The sequence below is a fragment of the Leopardus geoffroyi genome, chromosome B1, assembly GCF_018350155.1.
Source record: "Leopardus geoffroyi isolate Oge1 chromosome B1, O.geoffroyi_Oge1_pat1.0, whole genome shotgun sequence".
Classification (NCBI taxonomy): Eukaryota; Metazoa; Chordata; class Mammalia; order Carnivora; family Felidae; genus Leopardus; species Leopardus geoffroyi.
The window spans coordinates 117,686,581-117,698,926 of NC_059327.1; positions in this window are offsets into that span (position 1 = coordinate 117,686,581).

The following is a 12,346-nucleotide window of genomic DNA, read 5'->3' on the forward strand; positions in this document are numbered from 1 at the left end:
TATTATGTTTCTTGGTTTATATCCTTGCCTAGTTGGTGGATTCCTCTAGGGGAGCTACTGTGTCATTTTAATCTTCCCTTAGTGTCCAGCCCTGTGTTGCTCCCTTTAAACAGCCACACCTGTATCTATAGTAAGGGCTACATGCTCAGATACATGCTTTCTGTGGAGAATGTCCTAGACTTGACCTGTATCTTGTCATACTTTAGTCAATTCTCACAGACACCAATGACACTTGTTTTCTTTTTTATCTTCTCACCGTTCTTCAGGTATGTTCGCTCCTTTTCTTTTCCAGATCTTCTCAACTGTGTCCCCTCTGAGATTTTCTTACTTTGACAGGGAGGCTCATGTAGAGGGACCTAGAACTGATTATATGTTGCACTCAGCAAGCCCTCAGTAATGTGTTTAATAAGTAAGTGGATGGGCAAGTGAATGTTCACAGAAAATATGCATTGAAAAATGCTTTTTCTAGTAATTTTGGAGTGAAAGAAAACCAGTATGATACTATTGGCTGCTGGTGGTATTTCTTGAAATGTGGGAAGGCACATGAATAGAGGCCTGAAAACTCCATTGTGGCACATGAAGCCAGTATTCTGGTCACCCAGTCCCTCTGCATCACATTCTTGTTGGTATAGGAACCCTCTTTAAGGAGAAAAATAAGGAAAATAAGAAAACACAACTCTTTCTGAACTCAAGTTAGATCAGGAAATTGTGGCAATTTCTGGAATGTCAAGAATAAAAATAAGGAAGGAAGAATTAATCCTGCTAGCCCCAAATGAGAAGCTGTCACCACGAAAGCTGTAACTCTCTAAATGAATGTAACACCTCTGAAAACTCTCACAACTGTGCCAAGTATTTACATGTTCTCTGTGAATGTGGCATCTCACAGCAAGTGGTTTTGGTTGTGAAGCACACCATCTGTGTGATTACCCACCCCTTGCTAGAGTACTCTGAACTCAGCAGTTGTACAACAGATGCATTTAAATATACAGTATTCCTCCTCGCATAGTTCAGAATGGGTGTTAGGAACTGAGGGAAAACAACCAGCTTCCTTGAAACTCAGGCTCCATCTGACATCTTTCCAGACACCTTTCATAACCGTGCAATTCTGGAAGATAACAGTATCAGAATTGATTTACTGATAAACGGGTCAGCTTGACCCAGCACACCAGTACTGCCTTCACAATCACTGAGTCACTCAATTTGGAAGGTGAAACCAGATAGATCACTGTTTGGTTTTCATTTAAGTGGACGTCTGTGTAGTCCTGGGAAAAACAAGTCCATAAAAGTCCAATTGTATGCGCTCCAGATAGATGAATAAAAATGGTGTCATTGTAATTCATCACTATCATTTCAGTAGGTGTGGATGTTTGGAAAAATAACAATAGATAGTTTTTGATGACAATATGAAATCAAGAATACCAGATTGAATTCTATCCTTCATATTTGGTTTGTTTAAATATTCCACAGGCATTCACCAAGGTATTTTATTTGGAGATTAGTTCATCCTAATTGCAGGAATGAGATCTAAAGTTGTATTTATCAGAATGTGCATATTAGAAAAGGCCGTTTGGCCCTTCTGACTCCTGTTCTTATTGCCATCAAGAGATGAGGTGGCCTCATGCTCTTTCAGCCTGGTCCTATGCCATGCTGGGTGTGGGATGGACATGTCTTACCTAAAAGGGGGAGCTCTTCCACTTCGCCGACAGGCCCTTCTTCTGTTTTTCCCAGGGGTGGTGTGTATGGGAAGCAGAGGTGCAGTCAACACTGAATGTGCACACTCAAGGAATGAAGTGATGTAGCCTGCAGAATTTGAGGGAAAAAAATGGATGAGGGCTTTGTTATCCTCCATCTATGTGATAAAATTCCAAACAGGAAATTTAACACGACCGGAAGATGAATTGTCGTTAATATTTTCTGAAAACTTTGGATAAGACTTGCATTTTGTTCATCATCATAAAGCATAGTCCATGGAAACCTGTATTCATGGGCTGCTCCGTGGCTGAGGAAGTCTTTTTAGTGACATAACCAGCAAGCACTCGATAAATAATATTAAGATATTGCAGAGGCAAAAAGATCTATATTGTACTACTACAAAAATATTCAAAAAGCCTTGGCATTGTGGGTGATAACAGCATTGCTACTTTTTTTTTTTTTGTCTCTGTGGGGAAAAATAAAAACATAATTATTTTGAATTCAAATTAGGTCAGGAACTGGCAATAGTTTCTGGAATGTCAAGAAGAAAAATAAGAAATGAAAAAGAAATGCTTTTAGCACAAAATGAGGAGTTGTCACCATCAAAAGATGACGACAAGATGGTTACCAGACCTGAACAGGAAGAGAAGGAGCTTGGACCTTAGGAAAAATCTTAACTGCTCTGATGAGTCTATCTTTTCTACCTATGACTTTAAGTCTTTGTTAGTAAATCAATATACCTCATGTGGATCTATGGATTCTTTTTTTTTTTAATATAATTTATTGTCAAGTTAGCTAACATATAGTGTATACAGTGTGCTCTTGGCTTCGGGAGTAGATTCCCATGATTCATCACTTACATACAACACTCAGTGCTCATCCCAACAAGTGCCCTCCTCAATGCCCATCACCCATTTTCCCCTCTCCCTCACCTGCCCTCCCATCAACCCTCAGTTTGTTCTTTGTATTTAAGAGTCTCTTATGGTTTGCCTCCCTCTCTGTTTGAAAGTAATTTTTTCCCCTTCCCTTCCCCTATTGTCTTCTTAATACATTTTTAATCAAACTGTTTATGTAGATGGGAGCTTTGCCAAAAAAAAAAAAAAAAAAAAAAAGCCTACAACCCCACACACCCAAGTTGTGGCCCTGACCAGGAGAGTGAGATTAAAGACTTTAAACTGTATTTCATAGTCCATAGGTAAACACTGAAAGGATATTTAGCATCATGTAGCAACCCAATTGTATTTTGAATTATAATAATGCAAAGGGACTCTGTGAGGTGATTTATCGTCCATGAAAGAAGCAATCACAGGTTCAGGAAGTTTGGGAGACCAATACCGTGTCCATGTGAGGGCAGCTTCACTGAGCCAGGTGGAGGGATGGAGGTTTCTGAACAGAATTGGTGACATCTGAGGAAGAAAGATTTTTTTCCCCCTTTTGAGGGGAAAGAAAATGTATTTGGAGTTTTATACTTTGGAACATTGCTTATTGAATTTGAATTTTAAGAATGATGACTCTGGTGCAGTGTGTAACTACATTTTGCTTGCACTGAAATCCAAAGGTCTTTTGGCTGCAAATTTCTCAGAAACATTAATTAAATTGTTGAACAATCAGAAAGTTTATTTAGACATTTAGCAGAATTTTCTCAACCTGCCTTTAAGCATTTCCAAATCTGTAATTCAGTTTCCCACAACAAGTAGAGAAATGGTCTGGTTTTTCTGTATTTAGACCTACCATCCTCATCTATATACAGCACCACTTTGAGATCTAACAGAAGACTATAGATAAAAAAAAAAAAATCCCAGAAGTTCTGATGTTTCTGGCTTGTTTCTGCTGAGGAATATGAAATTCAGACCACATCACCAAATGATTATTCAGATCGCACCCCTTTAATCTTGCACTCTCCTAGAATAGAAACAGGCCCAGTCAATGTTCCCATGTGGGTAAAGGAACATTGCTCAGAGGGAGAGAAAGTTATCCCAGGGTATGTGTGTGGATGTGTTTATGTGTGTGTGTGAGAACAAGCAAGCCCAGTGCTCCAGGATCTTACCAAGTGGAAAGTGCTGACTGTGACCAACAATTCAATATAATGTCAGGGCATGGGAGATAAAAATAATTATCAGTGGTTATCAAAATTTAACAGTTATGCTGTTGTAAGAAAGGTCTCAGATAGACTTGGCAACTAAGATTCTCTTAGAATGCTTGTTTTCTTACCATGCTGTGAATTTTTGTATTCGATGACTAATTTGGCAAAAATTCTGGGAAGTACTATGTGCTGCTTAATGTCAATTAGGTGGCAGTGAAGAGGTTCTACTCACAAAAGATCCTAGTATTTTGGGTTATTTTGGTTTCTTTTTATTTAATAATAGACTGATGTGTTAAAATTCTAAATAAATGTTTGGGGAAGAATTCATAATAATCACGGACCATCTAGCTTTCTTTTTTGAAGTCTAAAACCTTTTTTCCTTAACATTTTCATGACATGGTTATTAAAAGTAATAATGCTTTGGTGAGGAGCAAATTGGACAGAGTTTAAGGGATTTTCATACAATCAATTGTGTATTTAATGTCAAAGCCAGAAATATGAGAAGTGGGAACCCCAGGACATTTCTACTGGATCATACTTTTCCTCTATTTGCTCTGATTTTCAATTCAACTTAAAAAATTATACATAGTAGGTGATATTTCACAGACCTAAAATCAAAATTAATTTGACCTAAGTTTAGAGACCCTTGAAAAGATTTAATCATCCCATTATTTAAATTCGGTAATTCCTAAGAGCAAAACTTTTGCTTGTGATCATTCTCACTGTTTCCCTTTTACTCAAAAGGAAAGATTGTTTGAGTAGTTTTAAAATAAGAGTAAGAGATTTAAAACTCAGCCTCTCTTATAATAATGGCTGAAAGTTAACTAAGCTGTATTATGGGAACATGCCCTGACTAGATAACTGATTCTAGACCCATTCTTGCAGTATCTAGTTAATTGTTTTAGGAAAGTCTTCCTTTCTTACCTTCCCCTCACCTCTCCTTTCTTTCCCTCTTCCCCCATCTCCCTTCCTCCTTTTATTTATGAATCCCATTGTTCTCATCTGACAAAAGATTGGGAATAATAAGATCTAGCACATAGCTGTCACAGAGAGCTATTGGGATGATGTTATGAGACATGTAAATAGTTGGATCCCCTTCCTCCTGTCTTAGTAAATAGTATTCCCATCCAGCCTACTCCTCAGTAAAATCTTTCTGAGTCTCTCCGATCCTTTTCTTCTTCCCCAAACCTATCCAACTGCATGTCCTTCACAATATCCTTTACATTTATTTATTTCTTTCCTTTTCCACTGCTACCATTCCATTACAGTTATCCAGACAACTGTAACACCATCTAACTGGTCTCCCTGCTTCTCTCCCTTTTCCTCATTGAATATATTCTGTTTAGCAGCCCAAATAATCATTTAAAAACACAAATAAAATCAGGTCATTTCCATATTTTAAAGCCTCCAGTGGCTTCCCATTAGTCTCAGGAAAAAACGCAGAATGCTTACCATGGCCTCTGTAGCTGACTCAAGATGGCCACACAATCTTTGACCTTCCTCCCTTAGAGTAGAGATGTCTGATTCTCTTCCTTTTGAATCTGGGATGGCCTTATTGCTTTGTTTGATTAGTAAAAAGTGGGAGAAGGGACTTTCTGAGACTTCAAAGAGAGGTCATGTAGAAGGCTTGAAATGTGGGTCAAGGATTGCTCTGGGGGAAGACAGTCTTTGTGTAAGAAGACTAACAACCATGAGGCAGCCATGCTGCCATCTTGTGAGAAGAACAACCCATTTGGAGAGGCCCTAGAATGTGAGGTGCCATATAAAGAAAGGGGTCTGGATGAAGAAATCACCAGGGGGTAGGTCTTCCAGCTGTAGCTGCCCCAGCTAATACCACATGGATCAGAGAGAAATTGCCTGGAAGAACTTTCCCATATTCCTAATCTTCAAACTGTGAGCAAAATATAATCTTTGCTTTAAGCTACTATATTTTAGGGGTGATTTTATAGAAATCGGTAGCCCAGTCATTTCCAATAACCTAAAAATGTGGTTCTTGATTCTGTCTTGTAGTTCATCTCCTGTTTTCCCTCTGGCTTACTGCCCAGCAGCCACACTAGCTTCTTTGTAAGTCAATTTCTTCCTGTGCCAACACCTTGGTACTTGTTGTACCCTCTGCATGAACTCTGACCCCAAATCATTTCATCAGTATCTCTTCTTATAATGGAACTTAAGTGTCATTTTTTTGTTAGGCCTTCCAGATCACTCAGTTTAAATTAGCCTCATCTCACCCATATCATTTTAGTTTATCATTGTTCTTTATTTTTCATAGAGCTTTTAACTATCCAAAATGATTTTGTTTATTAGATTTTGCTAATTAGAATGTAGACTTTTGAGATCAGGGGTCTTATCTGTGTGTTTCACAAATGCATCCCTAGTTCCTTTTGTGTTCAATATAAATATTTATTTATTTATTTTTGAGAGAGAGGGAGAGAGAGAGAGAATGAGCAGTGGAGGGGCAGAGAGAGGGAGAGAGAGAATCCCAAGCAGACTCTGTGCTGTCAGCATGGAGCCCAATGTGGGGCTCAAACTCACCAACCGTGAGATCATGAGCTGAGCTTAAAACAACAGTTGAGTGCTTAACTGACTGAGCCACCCAGGCACCTCTCAAAATAAAATTTTTAAATAAATGCATGTAAAAGTGTTTCAAACCTATAGGGTTTCATTATTATCACATATCAGGAAACTGTTGCATGAAACCACTGAATGCTGGATGAAATACAGACTGGGCTGTACTCAGACATAAACCACTAAGATATACCAGTAAGATATAGAAAGTTAGAGTTCTCTAGAATTTTATAGATTTATAATTATCCCATAATATCAGTGCCTTTAATTCCACTTGAGTTGATCATAGCAGTACACTTCCATGATAATATCTCCTTTAGAAAATTGACAGTTGGGTTTTATGATTTTTCTATTCCCCCTCCACACCTGGCTCAGCCTTTAGTCTTCCAGCATCTGTTTTTTAGTGATAAAATGAAAAGTAAGGTATTCTTTTTTACTTTTCCCATCCATAAAGTCATTAAAGAGAATTAATCATTTAATGAGAAGGGATTGGTCCCTTTCAAAGAAGTGAAAATGGGCTCACAATCCAAGTCATGAGAGCTTCTAGTTTTCTTTAACACCCAGTGATCGCTTGGGAGAAGACTGTTGTTAATCAATAGTATTTAAACTAACCAAGGGGAGACAGAACATACAGAGCTTAACAAATTTGTAGAAAGAGCATCACTCCAGAGACTTAAGAGATGAATTTGATTTGATTTGATTTCAACAAACTTATTGGCATGATAAACTCTATAATTGTCAGCATGTATCAGGAGAGTAAGTTTAATACATATTACTATAGTGCACATTTTAATATCGTGAGCTAGAGAAACTCACTGACTAGCAAGGAATTGAAATGTTGAAATGGAAATCCAGGCTTTGAGATTCCTAGAATCTCTGAACCATCTTGCATCTTTCTCTCCATCTGCCTGTCAACATGACTTTCTGAAATAACTAATCTCAAAGGAATACTTTAGAAAAAAAAAATCATGTGGATATGTTTTTTTCCCCCCTAATAAATGCCAATCTTAGGCAGTGTTTTTGTCAGGAGTCTCTGTTCCAGCTTTAAAAGCCAAAAGAAAGATGAAAATGAGTACACCAAAATGTAATTTAAAATGCAAATGCAGATTGTGCAGAAAAGCAGCAAAAGCTAATTGTAGTTTTTCTTCATGCTTGGCTCCATAGACACAGTGTGTTGTTGTTACCTTCCGCCTGCTGGGGATGTCAGACTGCAGCCGCACTGCCACACCATGACCTCGCAGATAAAATACATTTGACCTAAAAAGCAACCCCCCCCCCACAAACCCCATAACAGAAATCACTAGGAACTTTACCCTATACAGTACTAGGTGGAAAGGCAACCATATGTGACAGTGGGGCTGTAAATTTATGAGAAATCCCCAGACTAGAAATAGCAGTTACATATTATAAAGAAAGGGCATCAAATCTATATTCCCCAAGAGCTCACAAAACACAGATTTTAAAAAATTCAGCCCACGAATTAAAGACCCCATTTGTTTTTCAGGGATCAGCATTGTACAAATATTTCCTATTTAGATGAATTTGGAGTCAATTCAGTCAATTTTAGCTAATTTTTGTTTTTATTCCTGTCATACGTGGATAGTTGTAGACTACATATTATGCTGAGCTTGGGTAAATACATTATTTGCACTAAAACCTTGTTGACTCTTTTAAATCTTAGGACTCGCTTCCAAAAACTATAAAATTATTTGTGGATTCCAATTTCTTACTCTGTCTGCATTTTCCTGGAGTGGATGAGTATTAATCAGCCTTTTATCACAAAATGTGAGTGGTCTTGTACAGAGCTGCTCAAAGGTATCTAGAGTCCAGGAGAGAGAATGAATTGACCAAATCGAATAACTTAGGAAAAGCTTGTCAGTCACATAATTAGAATTTTGAATTTGTAAAAATGACTCTGGGACTCAAGTGGGATCTACTCCATTATGTATGCTAATTAGGGCCACAGACTCTGTGGATAGAAGTGATTCTTTCTTAATCCTATCCTTCACGCAAAACTTTAGGAACTCAGTTAATAGAGTTCTATTGGTTCTTCATGCCCTTTCCTGCCCTCTAGTGGGGGTGCTATGGTGCTAGAAAACACGAAGAAGGCTGTGAGGTGGAGTTTGGATAACTGCATTAACCACACCAGGGTATAAATGTAGTCCCTGATGGCTACACACATGCCAAGGTCCAGAAGCTGTCGGGACTGCTCAGTGAGGAAGAGGTATGGAGATTCCCTTGTGTAGGCTTAGACAGCACAAGAGCTTGGGACCCATAATGATTGTATTCTATTGCTTTGTATGTACTTCAGTTTCTGCTTCCAGGCTTTACCATCTGGTGGTGTTCTGCCTGATAACAACTCATGATTCATTTTAGCAATACATACATTTTTACGATGAAGGGCAGAATCCTTTGTTCAACGCTATCAATTACTTGCACAAGGAATCAAATCAACCTCTTTATGCATCTGTGCTGGATCTGAGGCTGAAAGCACATAAAGAGGAAGAAAAGGAGTTAGAGATCCCTTCCGAATTTTGTGAGAACTATCAGTTTACAGGAAGAGCAAGTATTAAAGCAAGTTTTGCATGTATCAGTCACATATATACCAGTCTTAAAGTTTTACCAAATGAGTCAAACTATACCAGTGTTCCTCATGCATAACTACTTTCATTTTCTCTGCAATTTCTTGCATTTAGTTCTAAAGATTTTTTTTAATTCAATCTTTTCTTTGAGAGGGGGAGAGGATATGAACTCTTGAGTTTCTCTCCCCAGAAGCCTTATGCCTGCATTCATCTGTACAGAATAGAGAGGAAAAAACCACTTCTATAATACTATTCAGAAACATGTTTTTTCTTTTGGTTATTATTTTTGCATGAGTATTGTACTTTGTTTCATAAAATGAAGACTGGAGCTGTTTTTTTACTGCCTGTCATATTCAACTTAATACTTCTTTCTGGAACATTATCAACATGGTACATGTGATGTCAAATTGAAAAAAGAAATTTCAAATGAATCAGGAGGTAAGGGAAATCCAAATGCAGGAGGATAACAGAAGGTCAATCAGAAGTAGGAAAATGTTCAGAAAAATCCTGTTTGGGGCTGACTATGGTCAGGCCTCTGTCTCTGACATGTAGTTCAGTCTCTCTGCATTAAATAGTTTCTACCTTTCCCTAATGTGTGGGTGCTCTTTCCCTCTCCCACCCAAGCCCAAAGGTTTATTCCCTCCTTCCCTCTTGCAGCCAGTTGTCATTATTTATAATGTTATCTTGGCAGTTTGAGTTAGCAAAATCAATTTTGCTAAGCTTTACAGTTGTTGAATAAAAAAAGACCATTTCCTTTTCTCTACTGCTAGCTAGCAGTAAGTCTCTAGTCAGGATAAGGATGGATCTGAGATCTTATTTGATTTAAGGTCTGTGTGATTCTTAAGTGCATTTCCATTTTATATGATTTTCTGAATTCCTCCTTCTTTATGACTCTCACATCAGAGTATTCCCATTTATGCAAAATTGCTCCCTTCAGCCTCTGTACAGTGACTATAACAATACTAATAACACAAATACTTCGGGTAATGATAGCAAACACTATGGCGTTTCTATGTGTTAGGCACTATATTAAGTGCTACATATTGACTCATTTATCCTCCAACAACCCTGTAGGTACTCTTATTTATATTTCACAGATGAAGAAACTGGGGCATAGGTTGATTAACTTGGTGAAGATCATACAGCCAATAATTTTGTAGCTATGATTCCAAACCAAGTGATGTGGATCCAGAATTAGTTCTCAACCACAACGATATGTCCTCTTTCAATAATAATAGCTGAAACTTGTATATTCACCATCAACAACATAAAACAGTAAACCACCATCATCATTACTGGTAGAGTAGCCCTTGATCTACATGGTACCCATGTGATGCCTTGAAATTGAGGTGCCATGAAAAACATTCTTATTAGCCACTAGGAAACTGACATAGGATTGCATGGCCATGCAGAATGTTAAATAGATCCCTAGAAGTGACTCTGTGCCAAAGAAACTTGGCATACATTGTCATAAGGAGGCCCGAGGGGTCACAGGACCTGCAGAGGGGTCTAGTGCTGGATTTAGGTGCATGAGTTCAGGCAGGTTGTCTAATCTCTCTACACCTCAGACTCTTCTTCTATAAAAAAGATAATTTTGATCCTTCAGATTGCTGGAGGCTGTATTAGAGACTGAAAACTGTCATTGTATGCTGTATGAACAATAATTTTGCTAGAGTTTTAGAAGAGAAAAATAATGGTTGGAGTAAGTCACCATTTTGTACATGAGAGTTTAAGCAAATAGAACAGAAAGCATGTGAACTGTAGTGGTATTACCATTTTCTCTTAGTTAAGTAGACACACAATGTGTAGCAAGAACACTCCTGTGTGTCTCCTTTACTCACACACACAACATTTCTGACACCAGATGTGATATTTTTCGTCCACCCACAGCAGGCAATTCTGTGATACCACCTGGGTGTTGCACAATTCAGCTGCCCTCTCTACCTGGACTTGGCATCACATCTGAGTTTAGAGCTCAGACCCACAGGACTGCCCCCACTTCGGATGCCAATCACAAGTTTGAGATTTTCTGTGGTACTTTTGACTGAATGGCTGGAACCCTTACTGGGGTTCCATAATTTACCAGAATGGCTCACAGAGCTCAGAAACATTTACTTACATTTAACAGTTTATTATAAAAAGGACACAGCCATCAGATGAAGAGATATAAAGGGTTAAATTTGGAAGGGTTCTAAGCACAGGAGCTTCTGTCCCCATGGAACTGGGGTGCACCATCTTGGCGCATGGATGTGCCAGAAGCTCTCCAAACCTCACACTTTTAGGATGTTTTATGAAGGTTTTGTCATATAGGCATGATGGACTATTAACCTCCAGCCTTTCTCCCTTATCCACATGATGAATAAGATTCTCAAAGTTCTAAGTATTTAATCAAGGATTAGTTCTTTTTGGTGACCAGTCCATATCCTGAGGCTCTCTAGATATCCACAAGTCTAGACCATGAGAACAAGAGACATTTTTATCACTCAATAAATTCCAAGGGATTAAGAAGTACTGTTTCAGGAACTGGGGTCAAAACCCAAATACAGTAAAACCTTGGTTTGCAAGCATAATTCATTACAGAAACATACTTGTAATCCAAAGCCCTTGTATATCAAAGTGAATTTCCCAATAAGAAGTAATAGAAACTCAGATGATTTGTTCCACAACCCAAAAATATTCATATAAAATTATTACAATACTGTAATAATATAAAATAATAAAGAAAATACAAAATATAAAGAAAAATAAATTAACCTGCACTTACCTTTGAAAACTTTTGGGGCTGGTGTGAGGGAGACAAGATAGAGGAGGGTTGTTGTGTAGGACAACTTTCATTATCACTAACGGAATCAGTGCAGTCTATTGGCTCAATGAAATCTTTTTCTTTTCATGCAACTTTAGTAAGGAGCCTATCCAATGACACTTGCTTTTGCCTCCTTTTGAGGATTTTGCAGAAATGTGACCTTACATTGCCGTTAAACAGGTTCATTGCTCACACGGCCACAGCTTTATTCAGGTGTTGCTTTTCTACAAAATGTTGCACTGTTTCCCACATTTTGCACGTGTTCCTAATCTCATTTGAAGTGAGGGATTCCTCTGCCTTTTTCTCTTCCTCCTCTGCAGATGAGATGCAGACATGGACTTATAAATCTTGCAATTTCAGCCACTCACATACCTCAATTGTACTTCTCTATTCCTTCTTAACTTCCATTGTACTCATTTTCTTCTTACTGCCTTTCTTTTCAACCTTCGTCTGCATGGGGGCCATTGTATATGCTCTCATGGATGTTGACTACATACAATATTAATCAACTCTTATACTGTATTTAATGTAACTGGCGATAAAGCAGCAGAGGAAAGGGTGTATATCTGCAGGCAGCCTGACCTAGAATGCAGCAAAGCATTCCTAAGCTTACTCTTGTAT